Source organism: Prenolepis imparis, unplaced genomic scaffold (genome assembly GCF_030444845.1).
Source record: "Prenolepis imparis isolate NDT839.2.m4 unplaced genomic scaffold, iyPreImpa1.0 SCAF_12, whole genome shotgun sequence".
Taxonomy (NCBI): Eukaryota; Metazoa; Arthropoda; class Insecta; order Hymenoptera; family Formicidae; genus Prenolepis; species Prenolepis imparis.
In genome coordinates this window covers 5,870,126-5,888,779 of record NW_028141170.1, presented here as the reverse complement: position 1 = coordinate 5,888,779, position 18,654 = coordinate 5,870,126, and the positions used below count along the sequence as shown (strand labels likewise).

The 18,654-nt window shown below is 32.6% G+C and overlaps 1 protein-coding gene across 3 annotated transcripts in view; it reads left to right on the top strand.

Annotated features, from left to right (window-relative positions):
- LOC145943675 (beta-1,4-N-acetylgalactosaminyltransferase bre-4) overlaps positions 1-18,654 on the top strand; it is a 109,771-nt gene that overhangs the window by 21,648 nt on the left and 69,469 nt on the right. The window contains exons 1-3 of one of the 3 annotated variants that reach the window (XM_083051405.1): positions 1,452-1,752; positions 2,073-2,273; positions 17,958-18,010. The gene's annotated coding sequence lies outside the window, so the exon portion shown is untranslated. Of the gene's footprint in view, positions 1-1,451; positions 1,753-2,072; positions 2,274-17,957; positions 18,011-18,654 lie in introns of those variants that run through there. The other 2 variants (XM_083051407.1, XM_083051406.1) reach the window with 2 other exon arrangements.

The window sequence follows — 18,654 nt, the reverse complement described above, 5'->3', positions numbered from 1 at the left end:
GTGAAAAAGTACAGGGTAAGTCCATCGAGAGCAATTTGCGAGATTTTCTGCGAGACGTTCGGACGCGGATGCATGCTTTTTTTATTAGATCCAACTGGATTCTCCGCTCTTGCTTTTCTCACTATAGCTCGGGCCAAAACAGACAAACTGTCCACGTCGGTGGTCTCGAAAGTTTTTAACATCGCGACAAGCCGAGCAGCAAAGCCGCTACAAAATAGGATTTGGAAGAGATAAAAGGTTCAGGGATTTGAACGAGAGGAGTTTTTGTTAGCGCGCGTAATGCATTGTCCCTAATCTGCCGAGCTCTCGTCGTTTTACGCACGTATGCGTTGTTGTTCCAAATTAGAGAGGAAAACATGCATAGAATACTTTGAACACGTTTAAAAAGCAGAAGCATCTTTAAAAGAAAAAGTTCGGAACAACCTTGTTATTCATATTTGCCGAAAATTTCAGGTAGATTCTTCTCTGTATTTTCTCACGATACGACAGATATCTATATAACAATAAGTAAAGAAATAAAAATCTAAGCGAGCTATTTGCTCAAGCGGTACTAAAATAGAGTTGTTGCTATTCGATTCGCATAAAATGCGAAACGACTCTGAGTTGTATCTCACGCGCTGCACTGATAAAAATCGGACGACATTGATTTTTATTGTCCGCCTTCCGAGCGACGAAGGCCTTATTTTTTATATATGTCCTTTCATATTTTAATTTCACGCGCGCAGGAAACATAATCAGACGCAGCAGACCGAGAATTCCGTGCACTGTCGCATTTTGCATTCGCTAAGGCTGTCGCATTCAAAATCGCGGATATACAACAATGCCATTCGCTTTAATTCAATGTGCAACGAACCCTTTTTGTAGTCGCTACTTTTTTTGTGCCTTCGAAAGAACAATACACAAACTCTTAAATTATATTGAAACTGTTCCTTCATGTGTTCCGCGAATGACGATCTTTTTGCAAAACGTTTCGAAGGAATAAATTAATTCGGAATTTAATTCGGAGAACCACAAGTATAATTTTATAACGAGGAATCACAAAATAATCTTTCATAAAAAAACACATTATACTTCAGTATTATTTTTATTTCAGTACAGTAAAAAAGCAATAATTGAATTTTAAATTGGAACTAAATTCTATATACATTAGAGAGCCATTAAACATCCATGTGTGTTTTTCAGATAATCGTGCCATAAATCGTAAAATCGTAGATTTTTTTTTATCAGTTAGATTTTTCCGAGTATACAAGTCGAATGTCAAGTCGACTCACAATCAGCTGGTATTTTTAGAATACGGAAATATCTACATAATAATCTCTCATAGACCTCGGAGTTTGATATCTTGCGATAAATCTTTTATCTTACATTCGCGGTCAAATTATTCGATTTATTTCGTAATGAATTGGTGAACCAATCAGCACGACAGTCGCGATCGGCACGTTAGCAACCAATCACGCGCATTCCCTCGGTTCCAGCTGGCGAACGACGCTCGAACCGTCAGTTCGTGCCGAGACTCCGTAGAGTGAGGAGTGTTTCATAAACCTCGTGTGTTTTTCACGTCGTGCTCGCTTTTCCATCTCGCGTTTGTCAAGCGAGAGTTACGCCTCGTTTGATAGCCGAAATAAAAGATCCGGACGGGTAAAGAACGTGACACGATTTGCAAATCGACGTTCGCGGAAGTGACGTTTGAATCGAACTCTCGAGCGGCGAGAACGTTGCCTTGACATTGATTGTCGGGAAAAAAAGAGAAGGGTAAGATGGACGATTGTTGATATTTCTAATCTGACCATGAAATAAATATGTGTCTTCCTAGAATCTGATTTCTGTTACAATCTTTATTTTGATATCAATTGAGTTCGAGACATTAGTGGCGACATATTTCATATTAGAGAATCACTTGAATTATTTCCAAGAAGGAATCTGTTTTAAATTCACGAGAAAAGATCATTGTATGAAATAGCTACGTGGAAATTTATATGTTAACGACTCACGATTATGTCAATAAATGGTATCAATTGGTGTCAATAAAACATTAAATGGTGCCAACAATCGTGCCTTCTGCTTCAAAACAGAAACGTTTCGTCATCTATGATCGCGTGATTTCGTAAGAGACTCGAAAAGGATTCAGAGACAGATCGCGTGATCCATTCTTGTAAGAAGGAACGTTAAAGTAGTGCGACAATCTAGTGAATGCTGAGTAAGAGAACCAGCAATTGTGGAGCCGCGGAAGGGGCAGAGAAAGCTGTGAATGCAAAACCGGTTGCATTGAGAAGGTCAGTTACTGTATCGGCATCGTTCCGTTCGGATATAGACCTCTATTAAGCTAGCAGAACCAAATCGGCAAAATTAAACGGGACTCATCACATTATTTAGTACCCATTTTGTACTAATTTGTACCATTAATAAAAATTTTGTACCCCGTGCCGTTTTAAAAAAGACCGTGGCGCTGTGCTACCTTAAAAAAAAGCTAACAGGACCACAAAAAAAAAATAAGAAAAAAGAATTAAGAGCAGGAAAACAAAGTACTGAATTTGTACTAATTTGTACCATCAAAAAAAATTAAATATTTTCATTTATTCGGCAATAAAACAATCCCAATTGATCTCAGCCCTATTAGGTTCAAGAGTAAAGTACTCTTTCTAATTAGCAGAATCAATCGCTACTTGTATACGCGACGCGGCATAATATGTACCGTCAAAATATAAAGTTTTAGATTTTGTACCCCCGCCGTTCCTTCGGAAACTACCCCCTTTATAGTTTGACATATTATGCCGCGTCGCGTGTAAAAATAGCGATTAATTCTGCTAATTAGAAAGAGTACTTTACTCTTGAGCCTGATAGGGCTGAGATCAATTGGGATTGTTTCATTGCCGAATAAATGAAAATATTTAATTTTTTTTGATGGTACAAATTAGTACAAATTCAGTACTTTGTTTTCCTGCTCTTAATTTTTTTTTCTTATTTTTTTTTGTGGTTCTGCTAGCTTTTTTTTAAGGTAGCAGCGCCACAGTTTTTTTTAAAACGGCACGGGGTACAAAATTTTTATTAATGGTACAAATTAGTACAAAATGGGTACTAAATAATGTGATAAGTCCCGTTTAATTTTGCCGATTTGGTTCTGCTAGCTTAATAGAGATTGGATATAGTATCTTTATTTCGGTCACGCCAAGTATCCTTTATTCTAGATTCTAGAATATCACATTCTGAAAGGTTCTCTCTCTGTAGCACCTGAATCACGTCATATAAAACGAATTCTTCAAACGCTCTGTCGAATAAAATTCCATTTCTTGTGTACGTTTTAAAAGTTATAAATTTATAATAGTTATAAATTAACAATGTAGTTATTTATATAAAGTGCCCCACAATATCGGATATTATTTTAATCTTTTTCTATTTTAGATTCTATATAATTAAATTATGTGCGATAAAAAGAAGTTATCATAGGTTTTAACGAAATTTTTAATATGTTGCAATTATTGCGACTTTCTTCTCTCTCACTCTCTCCATTCTCTCTCTTTCTCTCACTCCTTTTTATTAATTTTATTGATTTTATTTCTAAAAAGATACTCTCTTAATTATCAATTAAAAAATAATTATTCTAATTACAATACAAATGAAAGATGAACAATAAATGCAAAAGAACAAGATACAATAAAGATAAATAGTAAAAGAAGGAAGAGTTAAACACATATTAAAACCGTGGGATGCACTCTTGTGGGAGACTTGTTCTCGTATGATATAGCAAGACGTATATGTGGATGTGTAGTATTCTAGGATCAATAGAGGAAGAAAAGAGGAGGATGAGTCGACCTAAAGGAAGGCTTCGATGGATCTCGTTTGAAAGGCCAAGGCTGCCGCTTACCCCGAACTGTGAAAGAAGGAAAGAGAGAAACGAGCCAGAGAGCAAACGAGAGATAGAGATCAGGCTAGAAAAAGAGAGAGAGAGAGAGAGAGAGAGAGAGAGAAAGATGAGGTATCTGACACGTGCGCGAACTCCGAAGCTCGTAAGCTTCGATGAAAGAGAGAAGGAGAAAGAGAGGCGAGAAAGCGAGAAAGGTAAAGGATTACGTAAGATGTTCTCGTGCGAGAACGAGAATTGAAGGAGAACTGCTGCTTCTCAGAATGCAGACGGCAGATTTGTAATGATTACGCCTCGCACGTTTGTGGTTCTTTAACTCTTTCGCGGAAAGCAGCGTGAATTCTAGAAATGGCGACTTTTTTTAAATTGAATATTCAATTAATATCTCTATTTTTCGTATGAACAATTTCAACATGTTTTATCTTTACGTTTAATTGGGGACGTCTCATATTTAATTTTTAATATATTTTTATTATTGGATTAAATTTTTTATAATATTTTCTTTAATAAATTTCTACAATATTTTTTATGTAATTTATATGTATATATGTATAAATATATATGCATAGCAATGTCCTATTATAAATTATCGGCTGTATCAGCAATAGCCGGCACTAATCCTGATTAACTGAATCTCATTTCGCTGTATTATGCATAGAGTTGTAATATACAAAGGATAGCGAATTGCTAATCTAGGATTAGTCCACATATATGGATCTGGCCAATCGAGCCTAAATAGACATTATTAATCTTCTATCGACAGTGAACAGCTGAGAAATTTCTAATGGCATAATATAGACTAAAATAATATTAGCTGTAATTGCCGAATATTGCTTAAATAGGTTATCATTAAATTTTCGTGATTTGATCCGTGTATCTAATTTTTAATTAAGCAGTATTTAAGTAATATTTAATTAATATTCTCATTAATCGCGTTTTAGCCGCGTAAATCATCTCTTTGATTTTGAGAACACGGCGCATTTCTAATAATTCAATATTACCGCATGTTATTTATTAGTAATTGATTAATTAACAATTATTATCGTTTATATTTCTATACATATTTATTATATTGAATTATCGATTTGAAACTTTCTCTATCTTTACACGCTTGTGATTCCCGTGCACTCCTTAATTTGGTCTCTCACGTAGTTCGTATAGGAAATGTATGATTTTTGACAGCTTCACGCACGCACACGCACGCACACGCACGCACACGCACACACACACACACACACACATATATATACAGTGTATCCATTCGCGCATGCCAGAAATAACATACTCTCGAGAGATTTGTTTGCAAATGAGTTGCGAGTGTGTACGTTCGCTGGTAGCTATCGGTAGCCCCGCGCGATTACTTAACGCGCCAGATGTTTGCCGGGCCATTCCACTCTACACGGTGCCGCATTAGTAATTTTATGGATGGTAACGAGAAGCGAATTTTGCTCGGTATATTTGAAAGCCGCCCGTAATATTGCAGAGCAAATTATACGCCTCTGTGTATTATGGTTCATTTCATTCGGCTTTCATATAAAGCATGTTGAGTGAATCAGAAAGAACAAGAAAAAAAACGAGAGAAGGCGGGAGGGACAGAGGTTACATAGAATTTGCAGAAAAACCAGAGCCTATGTTTATTCAGCAGATAACTTTGGTACTCTTCGTAGAATATCGTATTCTCGAAATACGATATATCGCAATTAACATATCATATGTCATATCGCATTTCTATTAGCGAATTAAATACATTATCGTGATAATCCCTTGTTATATTCGCCGAGTTTTGACGCCTTTAACAATAGTAATTTTATATTCTGTTTCTATCGAGATACATTTTATATTTTTCCATCATACGTGTAAAAATTTTATGTACCTAAATTGCTGTAATAATTTTTACGTGCTGTAGTTTAATTTATTAGTTTGATCTGTTTCGCACTAAAATGTTCATTGCTCTCTGTTATAGTTTTATTATATATCTAATTACCCTGTATTATTTTCGCGCGCGAATTTTTTAGAACAAAATTAAGTATATTTATTTATCGTCTGGCAATTAAAAATACTGCGCATAAATAATTATGTAGGATCGCGATAAATATGCACGATTGTTGTATTAGTTGTGAGTGACATACATACACTCGACTCGCGACGCGGATCAAGCTTGCCTATAGATGACAGATAACACTATCGTCAGGGACGAGAAGTTGTCTATAGTAGGATAAAAACTGACAAATCGTGTCGCATTGTCATTGACCTGTCCTGTTGACTGATGGAATGACACACTCGTGCTTATCTCGATCTCTGTGATATGTCTAAATCACAGCAGTATTATCATATTTCTTTTTATCGATTAATGCTTACTTTCTATTAACGATTAATGCATTAAAAAACCGGAGATATAAGAAAATTAAAAAAGAAAAAAATAAGATAACACAAGATAAGAACATGATATTAGAAGTCAAAGAAATCAAATGATTTAACGTAAATATTCGCTTTTTTTAATGTTATGCGAATTTTTTGGCGCGACTTTAAACTTTTACACAGCAATCTGTTATTATTTCAAGTTATTTTAATATATGTATGTGTAAAAATTTTCTATATGTCTTTGATAAAAATTGAATTGCTTGATGATATTATAAATTAAGAAATAAACTTTTAAGTGAAATATTTATTCGTTTGAAACAGCTAAATAATTGCAAAAACTCTTTATCTTTTTCCGTGATGAGATACATTGAAAATAATAAAGATACTATATATGTCGATTAATCGTTTTGTGTAAATGGACCGCAGGCGCTCATCGCGATGTCATAAATTGTGACGCCCCTAACTTACATCATGAAAACTGTTGTCGCGCTGTATGAACGCACGATAATTAAAAGTCATCGCTTTGTCTGTAAATTATATTTTTATCGCAAAGTGTGTTGTTTCCACACGGCGATATTACCGATTAACACTGTCTAGTGTTTGTCGAAGCGCGTGTTATCGAAATATACGAGCGTACTTTGGTACACGCGAGAGGTATCGATATTTTAATCGTTTCTTTATTTTTCAAATATTGCATAAATTTTATTTTGATGCGAACCATCGCAAACAATGTATAAAATAACTGTGCATTTCGTGGCATTAAAAGATACCTAATTAAATTGCGGAGGCAGTTGAATTAAAATGAAACTTTGAACGAAGAGTCGAAATGAAATCTTGAAATCTAAAGGTCTCTCTCAATGTCACATGTTTAGTAAAACTTGACATACTTATTCTTATAGGTATACATAAATATATATACTTTGCACAATAAATAATTTGTTTGCTCATTTTTATTTCTGGATATTGAAATTTCTGTTATAATATGGAAACAGAAATCTGAGACGTAATTCCACAAACGGCGGGAAGTTTTTAATAGATTGTCTATGTAAAACGCGATTGCACAATAAATAGGAAAAATATGTTTTCGCATTACACATAAATAGCCACACATACATTGACTCACACAACAATTTATCAAAGGTAAAAAGGCTGTTTCAGTGAAAAGCAATTATTTCGTGGATATTTTGTACATATATATGCATGAAGAGGTATCGAGTGCGTTTACTAGATGTAACTGATATATTTCTCGCTACTATCGCGTTTTATGTGTATAAAAGTCACGCGCTCACTCAAACGATAGCGATTTATGCCTTTCATTGCGCTTGCTCGATCCGCGAGAGAGAACGATCGTAGTTTACCATTCAACCGTGCGCTCGGTCCCTATTATATCATGAGCGTGTTGAGGAAAATGTCTTGTGGGATTTACGTCCATTCATCGACGATGACCAAATTGCGCATTGTGTCGTTTTATTAGCTCGCCCGGATAAATAGGTTACGTTTCTTATGCATGTTGTCATTTCGATGCAATTTTATACAGCTGAGGAATAAGGTCGGCTGGTGATGACATTTAGCGCAGAAAATAAGTATTTCTTCCTGATGTAACAGAAATTTTTTAGTTATACTGCGTTTCACACATCTTATTGAGAAGACAATAATTGATACTCTTAAGGATTATAAATCTTTGAATTATAAATTAATTTTGTGTATATATAATAAAACTTAGTTTTGGTTAAGAAAAAAATCAAAATCATAAGATTAATTTATAATTCAAAGATTTATGATCTTTAGAGTATTAATTGTTTTTTAATTTTGAAGATGAATGAACAAAATTTCAAATTAGTTAAAATTTCTGATTTCCATAAAAAAATTTCTGTACTAAATTCACAATGATTGAAATTGAACGAATCTTGAATATAGGGTGGTTCACGTAACAGTCGCCACGATTTTTGAGACATTTCCGACAGTTTAAAAAAAAAGTTTATACAGTAAAAATTAATCTGCTTTACGCAAACTATAATATGCAATAAAAAAAATTTGAAAAAATTGTATAAACTTTTTTTTAAACTGTTGGGGAAATGTCTCAAAAATCGTGGCGACCATTACGTGAATTACCCTGTATACACACTATACACATATATCTTTGATATTTATAATATATTTTTTAAATTTCTTATTTTGTCATAATTTTTAATATTGAATGATCTTGTATATTTATACCGCGGTTTGCGTAGATATTGGTATTTGTGTTTTAAATTTCTTGGTATATTCTATAGAAATGAAACTTTCGGTAAAGAGATTCTCGCATAGTTTCTTTCCTTTGTGATCGAATCCCGCTCTCGTACAATTTCGAATACGTTGGGTCTCGATTTTGAATAGTCTGAGGAATGGCACGATCGCGATCGTTATTCCGCATACGGGCACACTTTATCACGGCTGGCTTACGACGGCAGGCGCGCGTTTAATCACATCCGCCGACTGCACAGATCGCGGATTGTTATCGAACCAATTACGTCCCGTCGACGGTCGCTTTTAAAGCGCCTATGATGATGACGACGTCGACATTCGCGACAATAGTACCTGCCCTGTCGCCTTGTAGCCTTGTACTTTTATGATTATATTATATCTTTATTCACTTCCACGCGTGTGTTTACCGTGCGTTCAGTTCATCACAAAAAAAACGCAGCAATATAATTGCTCTTATATATTTCTCAATATCTAATAATGATTTAATGGGGACTTAATAAAAGATAAAAATTAATAAATTGAAAATTAAAAAATTCACAGTGAGTCTATAATTTAGACAAATTGCAATTCTTATGTAGCTTATATATTGAAAATTGAAAAATAGATATTTTTAAATAAAGTAGAGAAGTATATTTTTTATTTTATTGTGAAATTACAAATATTGCTTTAAAGTAAAATTTTATTCGTTTTTATTCATTTATTTTACTCGGCCTTTGCAGAGCAAATGAGCTCTCTTCTCAACTTTCCAATGTATAGATTATGTGAAAAGGCGGAATCATATTGAAAATAAAGCGTGTTTCTTAGACGAGAGCTTCAGTGCACGCGTTTCGTAGTTAAAAAATATGCCTGAAGTTTCCAGCCGACGATGTAAGCCGGCACATACTATATTCCACGTACGTACACTTTATTTATGTGAGCTACGCGCTCTTAGGGGATTCGTAGGTGGGAATAAATAACCATCTAGCATATTTCTTATTACCCCCGGGTTTATAATTGCCGTTTATTTTACACGCTCGAGGGACGCGTCACCTTGTAATCTCCCAAGGAAAAATCGATAAAATATAATATTGTTAGTTTTATTATTAATCTATCTATTAAATTACTATTTTTTCTCTTTATAAAATATTCGTATTTAATTCCCAATTTATTACTAATAACAAAATTCATTATCAAGAATTATATATAGACGCCTATGTTTTTTTAATTATTTCTAAAATATATTTCTAAAATATATTTTTATACGCATTTTTTTGAAGATTTGCATTGGATAATAATTTAGAATTTCTAATTTCTCGTTTTACTATTTTTACATATCGGATTTCTCTATTACTAAACGAGATATAGAGAAAAAAACTTTTACTTTCTATTATTCTAGAATTTCTCTGCAGTTTGACCTCTGATATTTCTCATGTATCAATACTCGTATTCCGTTCAACAATTTTCTCGTCTCAGAGAAGGTTCTAATTATACTTTCTGTATGCGAACATATATTTATTATTGATTGGATGAGTTAATGACACCACTGGTATGCAACTGGTTGATAGAGTCGTCTTTAAAGGAAAACAATCTTATATATTGCGCGAAATTACTCTGTAATTTTAGCGTAAAGATTTAAAAAATTATTAATGCGTTTCCTCGTTCTTCGCGACGAAATTTATTTATTTGACCGGTGACATTCTCAAGAAGGAAAAATTCATGATAAACTATTGGTATGTCGCGAGATGGCAACATCGAGAGTATATATGTATGCACTTGGCATACCTCAATATGATACGACTGCATACTTTTAAGGAAACGTAGTAAGGTAGAGTAAGTACGCTTTTTGGTATAAATTATGTCGTATAAATATGCACGACATATTTTATCTCTGGCTACATAATAGGACGCGAATATATAACTATGGAAAGCAATATATATACCTATATATAAAATGTTCGATTCTCTTTCCGCAATATTAACATTAATGCCAACAGTTGCAATTTTTAATATAATAATATAATTTTAGAATGTACAATGAATTTATAATAAGTAGAATACAAATAAAATAACAAAGCATTAAAAATGATAATAAAATGACTATGAAATTAATAGAAAAGTAAGTTGGATAATTTTTATGCCACTATTAAAAACTTTGCAGTTTTTATCCAGTCAAATAAAATCAAATTCTCTGTATGAAAAAACTTCGTACATGGCGAAAAAATGAAATTTGACGTAATCTGTGTGAGCACTTCCGTGCTCGCTATTTTCTGAAATGTTTTAGATGTAATCTTTTTCTATTTTTTTTTGTTTTACGTGGAAAAAGAGAAGCCTATTTGACTAACAGCAAAACGTTGCATTGCAAAAGGATTAGCGAGTATGGTAGAGAAAAAAATCAGGTCTGTGTACAGGATATAAATTCCCACGTAATTAAATTGAGCGCTGTCAAAGCTACGATATGCAAATTAAAAAAAAAATTAATCCTTGATAAATACAATTAGAAATATAAAATTATATACATATATATATGGATGTTTTACAAGTATATTTAAAATAAAAGATATATAAAGATACATACACAAAAATATTTGCGATAAATATTTTCAGATATTTTAAAACATCCAGTTTTGTATATGTATGCCGCGCTTGTTTCTCCCGAATACTATTTCTGCAGGAAAACCATACGATATCCGCATTTTATTTTAACAAACAAACTATGCATCGATTTACTGATTCGTGTAATTGCAATTCGATCAAAGAGACTTTGCGATATTGCGTTTCCTAAAATCAATATCGTCTATTAATCGCGCTTTGTATGTATTCGCGATTGAGTATCTGTGCTAATTGGTATCGCGCGAATCGATATTTTGGCGCATCCATCGTGCGAAATCGTCGCGAAAATCCAATGCGCGCGCGTTGCATTAATTTTCGCATAAAGGCACCGAGATTTAAAAAATAAAATAATTAGAAAGAATGTTTGGATTGTTAAGCTCTGTTAAAATTGGCGCACGTGAAATTCGCGTTAAATGTAAAAATTATAAAACAAAATGCATTTGTGATTTTTGCATTAATTCGAATTAAAACTTTTCCCCATTGCAAATACAGGTTATTTTTAACCGTGCAACTTTACATGGGACGCATTTTTCATCAGCGCAGCGCGAGGTGTGCGCTCTCGCAAAATTCATTAAGTACGCTGGTACTTTGACGCAAACATTCCATATATGTATATTCATTTCTCTGTCAATGTATGTTCTCTTTGCTCAAATCCGGAAAAAATATTATGCTGCTCGTGTAAAGGATTATTCTGCCAAATAATAAAAAAGCTTTTTTTTACTCTTAATGAAAAGCCTGCTTTCTAATAAGGTGACAATCTTTTAAAATGAAACATTTTAGTGACTAATTTTAATTTATGCTCATGATGAAAGATATAAAAAATAAGATAACTTTTTTGTTTATTCTCTGTACTTGCGCGCAAATACAGTTTAAGTATGCAGATAAACATTTAAAATCTTTTTAATGTTATTAAATACTGATGTTAGATACTAGAATTTTGACATTTTAATGATATATCATGCAACCTTGCAACATCACTTTTATATTACATAAGAGTGATGTTGCAAGGTATTTCAATCTTTTTACACTTGTCTATAGATAGATTCTCAGTTTTCCTTGTTTTCCTCAATTTTTCTAACGATCCATTAGATAAGTTTAATTGCATTCCTTGTTCGTTCGTTAAAAAAATATAACATAACATTTATGGCTTCGTAAACATAAAATTTATAAATAGAATTTTTATTAATAGAATATAACAAAATATATTTTTATAATATATCTATTCAATATTATTATATACACTTATATAATTTTTCTAAAAAGCTAAAAAAAATTAAAAAATTCTAAAAAATATGAATTTTGGAGTAATGCCTAAAAGTTTATACGTATAATTTGTTAAATGATTCGATTACATGTTAGGTGGGACATTGTATACTTCATATTGCGCTGATTTGATAATTTAGATTCCCAGTGCGATATATATACATACATACATACATATAGGTATTGTGATATTCAAATTACGCAAAGCGAGCGCATGGACGCGGATTGCGCAATGTGAGCGCGGGGCTGACACGCGCCAAGGCGGACGAGTCGGATGGAATCGATCCGCATTTAATTTCGTGTTGCGAGGGAACTGGTTGTCTCGACTGAGGAAACTGGATGTGGCATCGTATGTGCATACATATGTACACATACGCACCGTACGTTGTCGATATAGATTCAAAATAGTAGAGGCAAGTCAGCTGCGACGCGCAAATTGCAACACGAATACACTATTTAGGTCATCACCATGTATGGACACTCAATGACCGCGAACTATATATTCTTCGTATACTCGCAATAATTGCGCAATAAGGTTTTATTAATTCGACAGTTGTGCGTCAAAAATCTATGTTGGAATATGCTCTTTTTGCGCATGCAGCGTAAATAGAAAATAAATGAAAAACCCAAATGAAAATTTTAATCCCGCAGACACCAGGACAGAACCATTGTTAAAGATTAAAAGATTATATTTGCGAAAAAAGAATATGTCAAAATACACAAAAATATTATTCTATATTGAATCGTGTGAAATATTTTTATATCAATTTTAGGTAATTTCAGTAAAACAAATTATATAGGTATATAAAATTTTGAAAAACTTTTAATAATCCTTCTTTTTATATTTCTCTTTATATATTTTATATAATTTTATTTTGTATTTAAATGCGAAAGAGGGAAGTTTGAAATTGGAAAGAAGATTAATACAAAATATGTATTTTTACTTTTATCTTGGATATACTATCATGTTCGCATTCTTTTTAAATTAACAAGGCAATTTCAGGATTAGAGACGAACATGTTCCCGAACTACCCTCGGAGTATTAATTAGACGACACTTTTTACAACTAGAAACGCGATATCGAGGTAGTTTCTCGGGTAAAATTAAGTGGACACTGTTATCTAAACTCTCCCGTAAACGTTGTAAACTCGTGACGCGAAACTCGCGTTTACACACGCGATCCGTGCGTCCGCAAAATAGCCCCATAGTCGTCATATATACATCGTATACGTGTTGAAGGCGTTATTTACAATGCGCGATTATATCCGGCTCGGTTTCGTGCCGTCTGCCACCGCGTTTGTGCGCACGTAATGCGATAATTCGCGTTATTACACGTTACCGGGTTCGTCTGTAATCGCCATTAAACGGCTATAAATGTTACGAGTGTCTGTCTGATATATATCTGCTTTTATTGTAGACATGTACTATAAAAATGACAATTGCAGAGGCTAAACTCCACAATCAGTTCTTTTTATCTGACAATGAAAAGCATACTCATGTGTGAATATAAAAGTTTATTATTATTTTTTTTTTTTTTTCAAGAAAGTACAAAAACTGAAAATTATTTTTACTTTTATTATAGAACGGATAAATAAACATGTATTTTTTTTTAGTTTAATTAAAATTTTATATTTAATTTAAAATTAAATTTAATTAAAATTAAATTTTACTTTTCACCGTTTTCGAGACACCGTGTATATTCGAGAATGGCTAGTGTGTACGAAGCTAACTTTTATCGCGAAGATGACGTATGATTGTTCCGCTGCATGTAAATGTCAGGGAATGCTACCATCTGACAGGTCGCTGCTTCGCGATGCAGTTATCTGCTCTATCGGGAACGCGCTTCTTCCGTTATCTATATGTGAATACAAAATATACAGTGTGATACAGACTAGCAAACTATCTCTACTCTCATTTTTATTTATTTATTTTTTTTTTTATTTGAAATTTTACGATATAATATTTTTTTGATAATCTACTTTATATTAATTATTTGCAAATAATTATTCATATTTTGATGTCACAAGTATCAAAATATAATTTAATTTAAATGCAGTTTACTCAACATTATATTAACTATTTATTTTATTTTTAATCTGCACTTATATTTTAAAAATTATTTATTCTACGACATTTTTATTGCGGAAAAAATTGATTTTTGATTGATCGGAGAAGTAATAGGTGAATCTAAATTCTTGACACCCTGTGTACTCTATTGGTTTTGGGGATCAATCGATTTGCGACTTGGAACCGGTCCAACATTCGTGACACGGCGGAAGCTGTTCTTCTGTATAAGCGATGCCTCTCGCGGGTTTTCGCGTTCCATCGAGCGAACTGCGGATAAAGCGGACGAGAACTCGATTTCGTTGAGCGCTGCTGAGTCGTACCCAAGGGCGGTCTCCGATGTATACGGTGTCGCGGATACGAATCAAGCGAGTCGAACGTATAAAACAAATTTTATTTAAAAGAATAATATAGAGAAATTAAAATAAGTATATTAGGATAAACTGTTGAGCAATCTTTAATTTAAAAGACTGTGATATATATTAATTAGTAGCGATGTGAATTGATATAAATGGATAGAATGTAGATATTTTTGGACTTAAAAAAAAACAATTGCTTTTAAGGATTTTTACGCAAATATATATCTTATGAGTCGTTTAAATATACAAAGATACTTGCTAATTTAATTTAATAGTGTATTACCGAATACATTATTGATATTAAAAAATTACTTTGACATTTTCTGTTTTAAAAAAGAAATTGATTCTGCATTAATAAAAAAGATTCACAATTGACGGATAAAACAAAAGAATGAATAATGAAAATTCTTTGAAAAATTCTTGAATCTTCTGTCGGATATATTCCATCTGCAGTAGTATTCGTGCGAAATAATTCTCGGGAGCGTTTCTCGTATTATCACCCCGAAGAAGCCGAGTTTTAGGAGCAGCTGAAAACGGAGATCGTCTCTCGTTTGGTTAGCTAGCTCCTCTCTATTCCAAGAGAAAGGGAGTGAGAAAGCCTGGAGATCGTAGATCTCGCTTTTGGCTTGATTACGCGATAAAACACGCCGTGAACGAAGGGGCGAGCGAATATCTCCTCTGCCCTCGAAGTCGAGCGCCATGAATAAAGCGCGTCGGAACGACTTCGCGAATCGAATTTCCTGTCCGAGCTCCGTTTGTTTATTACGTGTCATCTCTCCCTCCTCGGTCATCCATTAAAATTAAGTCAGTATGAAAACCGTTTTATTCGCTTTCTCTCTTATTTCTTGTTATTCGTAAAATATTATCGTTGAGTAAAAATGGATCGCAAAACACACGCATAATTTCGATTAACTATCATAGAAATTCTATAGAAATATATTTTTTTATTTAAAATGCAATTTTTTTTATTTAAAATGCATTTTAAGCGCGATAAAAGTTATTCGTTATTTCATTAGTTTTGTTTTATTTTTATTAAGAAGAGATCTTTATTCTCTTATAATCCTTCAATTTTTCAAAGAATCTATGATTGATATTCGTTAAATCTGGGATGATTAAAAAATATGTTTTCTCTAATTCTTTAAACATAAGATTTTCTCTAAAACAAGATTTTTATGTTTTTCTAAACAAGATAAAAATAAAGCAAATACATCTTGAATTGGACATATTCGGACTTTTGTTCGGTCACCGAAAATTGAACTTGATACTCTAATACTTGTCCGACTCGATACTCTAATACTTGTCCAGCTGCGATGTTCAACGTTTAATTGAATCTACCTACGACAAGGGACGCGATTACATCGCCCAATAGAACGTTCCCGTGTTTCATGAGAATCGCATTAGTTCCGGCTCCGTGTACTCGAGAGATGTACGAATAATTTTTTTTTTTTTTTTTTTAACAAATTGAATCAAGCTTTGGCATGCCGAATTTTAGTTATTAATTTTTTTACATTATTCATTTTTTATGATATTAAATATGAAAAAATAAATCTCTGTAGGTTCTTTATTAATATTGTGCGTCATTAATATGTATATTAATATATATCTATATTAATATTTAATATTTTAAAATTAAAAATATTTTATATCTTAATGAAAGTAATGCGCAAGTTTTTAATTTTTTTTCTTTAAATTTTATATACGTTTGTCACAAAAAGAAAAAGAAAGAAAAACAATAAGAAATTCTATTGTGTGAAAAATTTTAGGTTTATAGTTTTATCTGTTCGTACATTTAACGGAGGTATATGTGATGGGAAGATTGTTAGCTAGTTTGTCAAAACTTGAAAATATGTAAAGATTTTATCTGATCTTACCTATTTTCAGATAAAGGTCTTATCTGACAATGAGATAAATTCCGTTGACCTATACGGTTTTAAATAATTCGAAAACCCCGTAAGTCTGAGGAATTTTTAACGCGTCTACTTTTTCCTGTTCAAAATGCAGGTCGTCGCGTAGACAATTACAGGGAAAAAAAATACTGCGCGTGCATTGTCATTACCGGCCTTGTGATCGTCTTTTTTTCTCGCGTACGTTCGTTGCACTTTAACTCCTATAATAGCCATTATTATACCACTCGTGTTGCAATTGCAATTAGTTTCGTTGTATTTACTATGCGAATCACCGCTCTAAAAATTCATGACGATAAATATAAACCACAACTCGCGCAAATAAAAAATTGTTATTATCAATGCAGATTCAAACATCAAGAAAATTTAATGATGAGAGGATTCGTATCTTAATGTGCGATTAACATAAGTTGTTGAGAAAGCATATGTATTTTTATTTCTTACTAATGAAATAATTCCATACCGAAATAATCTTCAAGAATTTTCTCTCATATTATTTCGACGTTTCAATTTATTTTAGTCCAAATCATTTTTTTACATCGCGAGTCTTTTGAATTTACATCGATTGTGTAATTTACTAAAATTTTTCTTACACGCATATACACGAGCTATTTCGTTCGTATATTACGTAGCGTTATTTCGCACGAGTCATGCCATGCGAAGATAGCATAATAATTCGACGATAGCGCGCATTTATAACCGTTATTTATTCGCAATTTTTTTCTCCCTCTCTGCAGAAACTCCTGCGTCTGGCCCATTCTCGGACATTTTAACCGACTCATATCCGTTGTATTACATCGCATATTATTCTATGATTCGTGATTTTGCATAGTTATGCGAAAAGCAGCGATATATCGATGCATAAAAAGAACGAAAGAAACTTTTGTCGTCTTCTATAATTTAATTTTTATCTTAAATGTTTTCTATTACCTATATAAATATGTATTTTATCGAATATATATTTTATCTTCTTTTCTGGAATATTACTTTAATTATAGAATACATTTTGTTTAGAAATAACAATTTTTATATCACTATATATTTTCATGATAAAATGACTAATATTAAGATAACACATTGTGTGTGATAGTAGTAAAAGTTAATTACTTTTATCTTTTAAAAGATTTTATAACCTTGTGATATATAATCAGTATAGCAAGATTATTTATATCGATACTTATAATTAATAACTGGAGAATAAACACAGGAAATTTAAAAGTGCTTTGTTTTGCGTTTAATTAATATTATAAATAAAGATATTTTTATATTTACTCGTTTATCTTCTTCTACATGAATTCATTTTATTTATTTCAGATAGAAGAAGGATCTCTCCTTGGATACGTGGACATCTTATTTCTACATTTAATGTGAGTACAATTTTCTCATGATTTCTATTCTTAATGAACTTTTGCTATAACTTTTAAGTAAATTAGGGTAAAATAAACTGGAAACGTAGCAGATACTTTTTGATTGAAAAAAAAAAAAAAAATGTATTCGAATGTCACACACACAAATGGTTGTTTTTTTACAATTTAATATATATTTTTATAAAGGAAAGAAAAACTCAATTTTTTCTAAAATTAAATGCGTTGAGCTTTTCTATTGAATATCAAAAATTGCGGATCAGAAGCACTTGAATTTTAGACGTACATTTTTCGTACAATCTTTTCGGTATATTTATATCGAGTTGGCAAGCGATTTTTACGTCTCGATTCAAGAAAGTTGTCGCCAAGAAAGGACGATTGATACGAAGAAATCCTCCATAAAAATCCAATCTTCGAAATGGCACGACAAAGTTCAGACGATCGCGACGAGTGCTTTCTTAATACCTGTCCGATGCTTTTCGTCGGGACGAGAAACTTTCTTTTTTTTTTCTTTCTTTTTTTTACATCTACCGACGAAAATCTTTGTCTCATAGAAAATCTAGAGTCGATTGTACAATGCCCGATTCGAACGAAATCTGCTCGTTCCAACTCTGTCTGCGCATAATTATTCGACTTTATTCCGATAG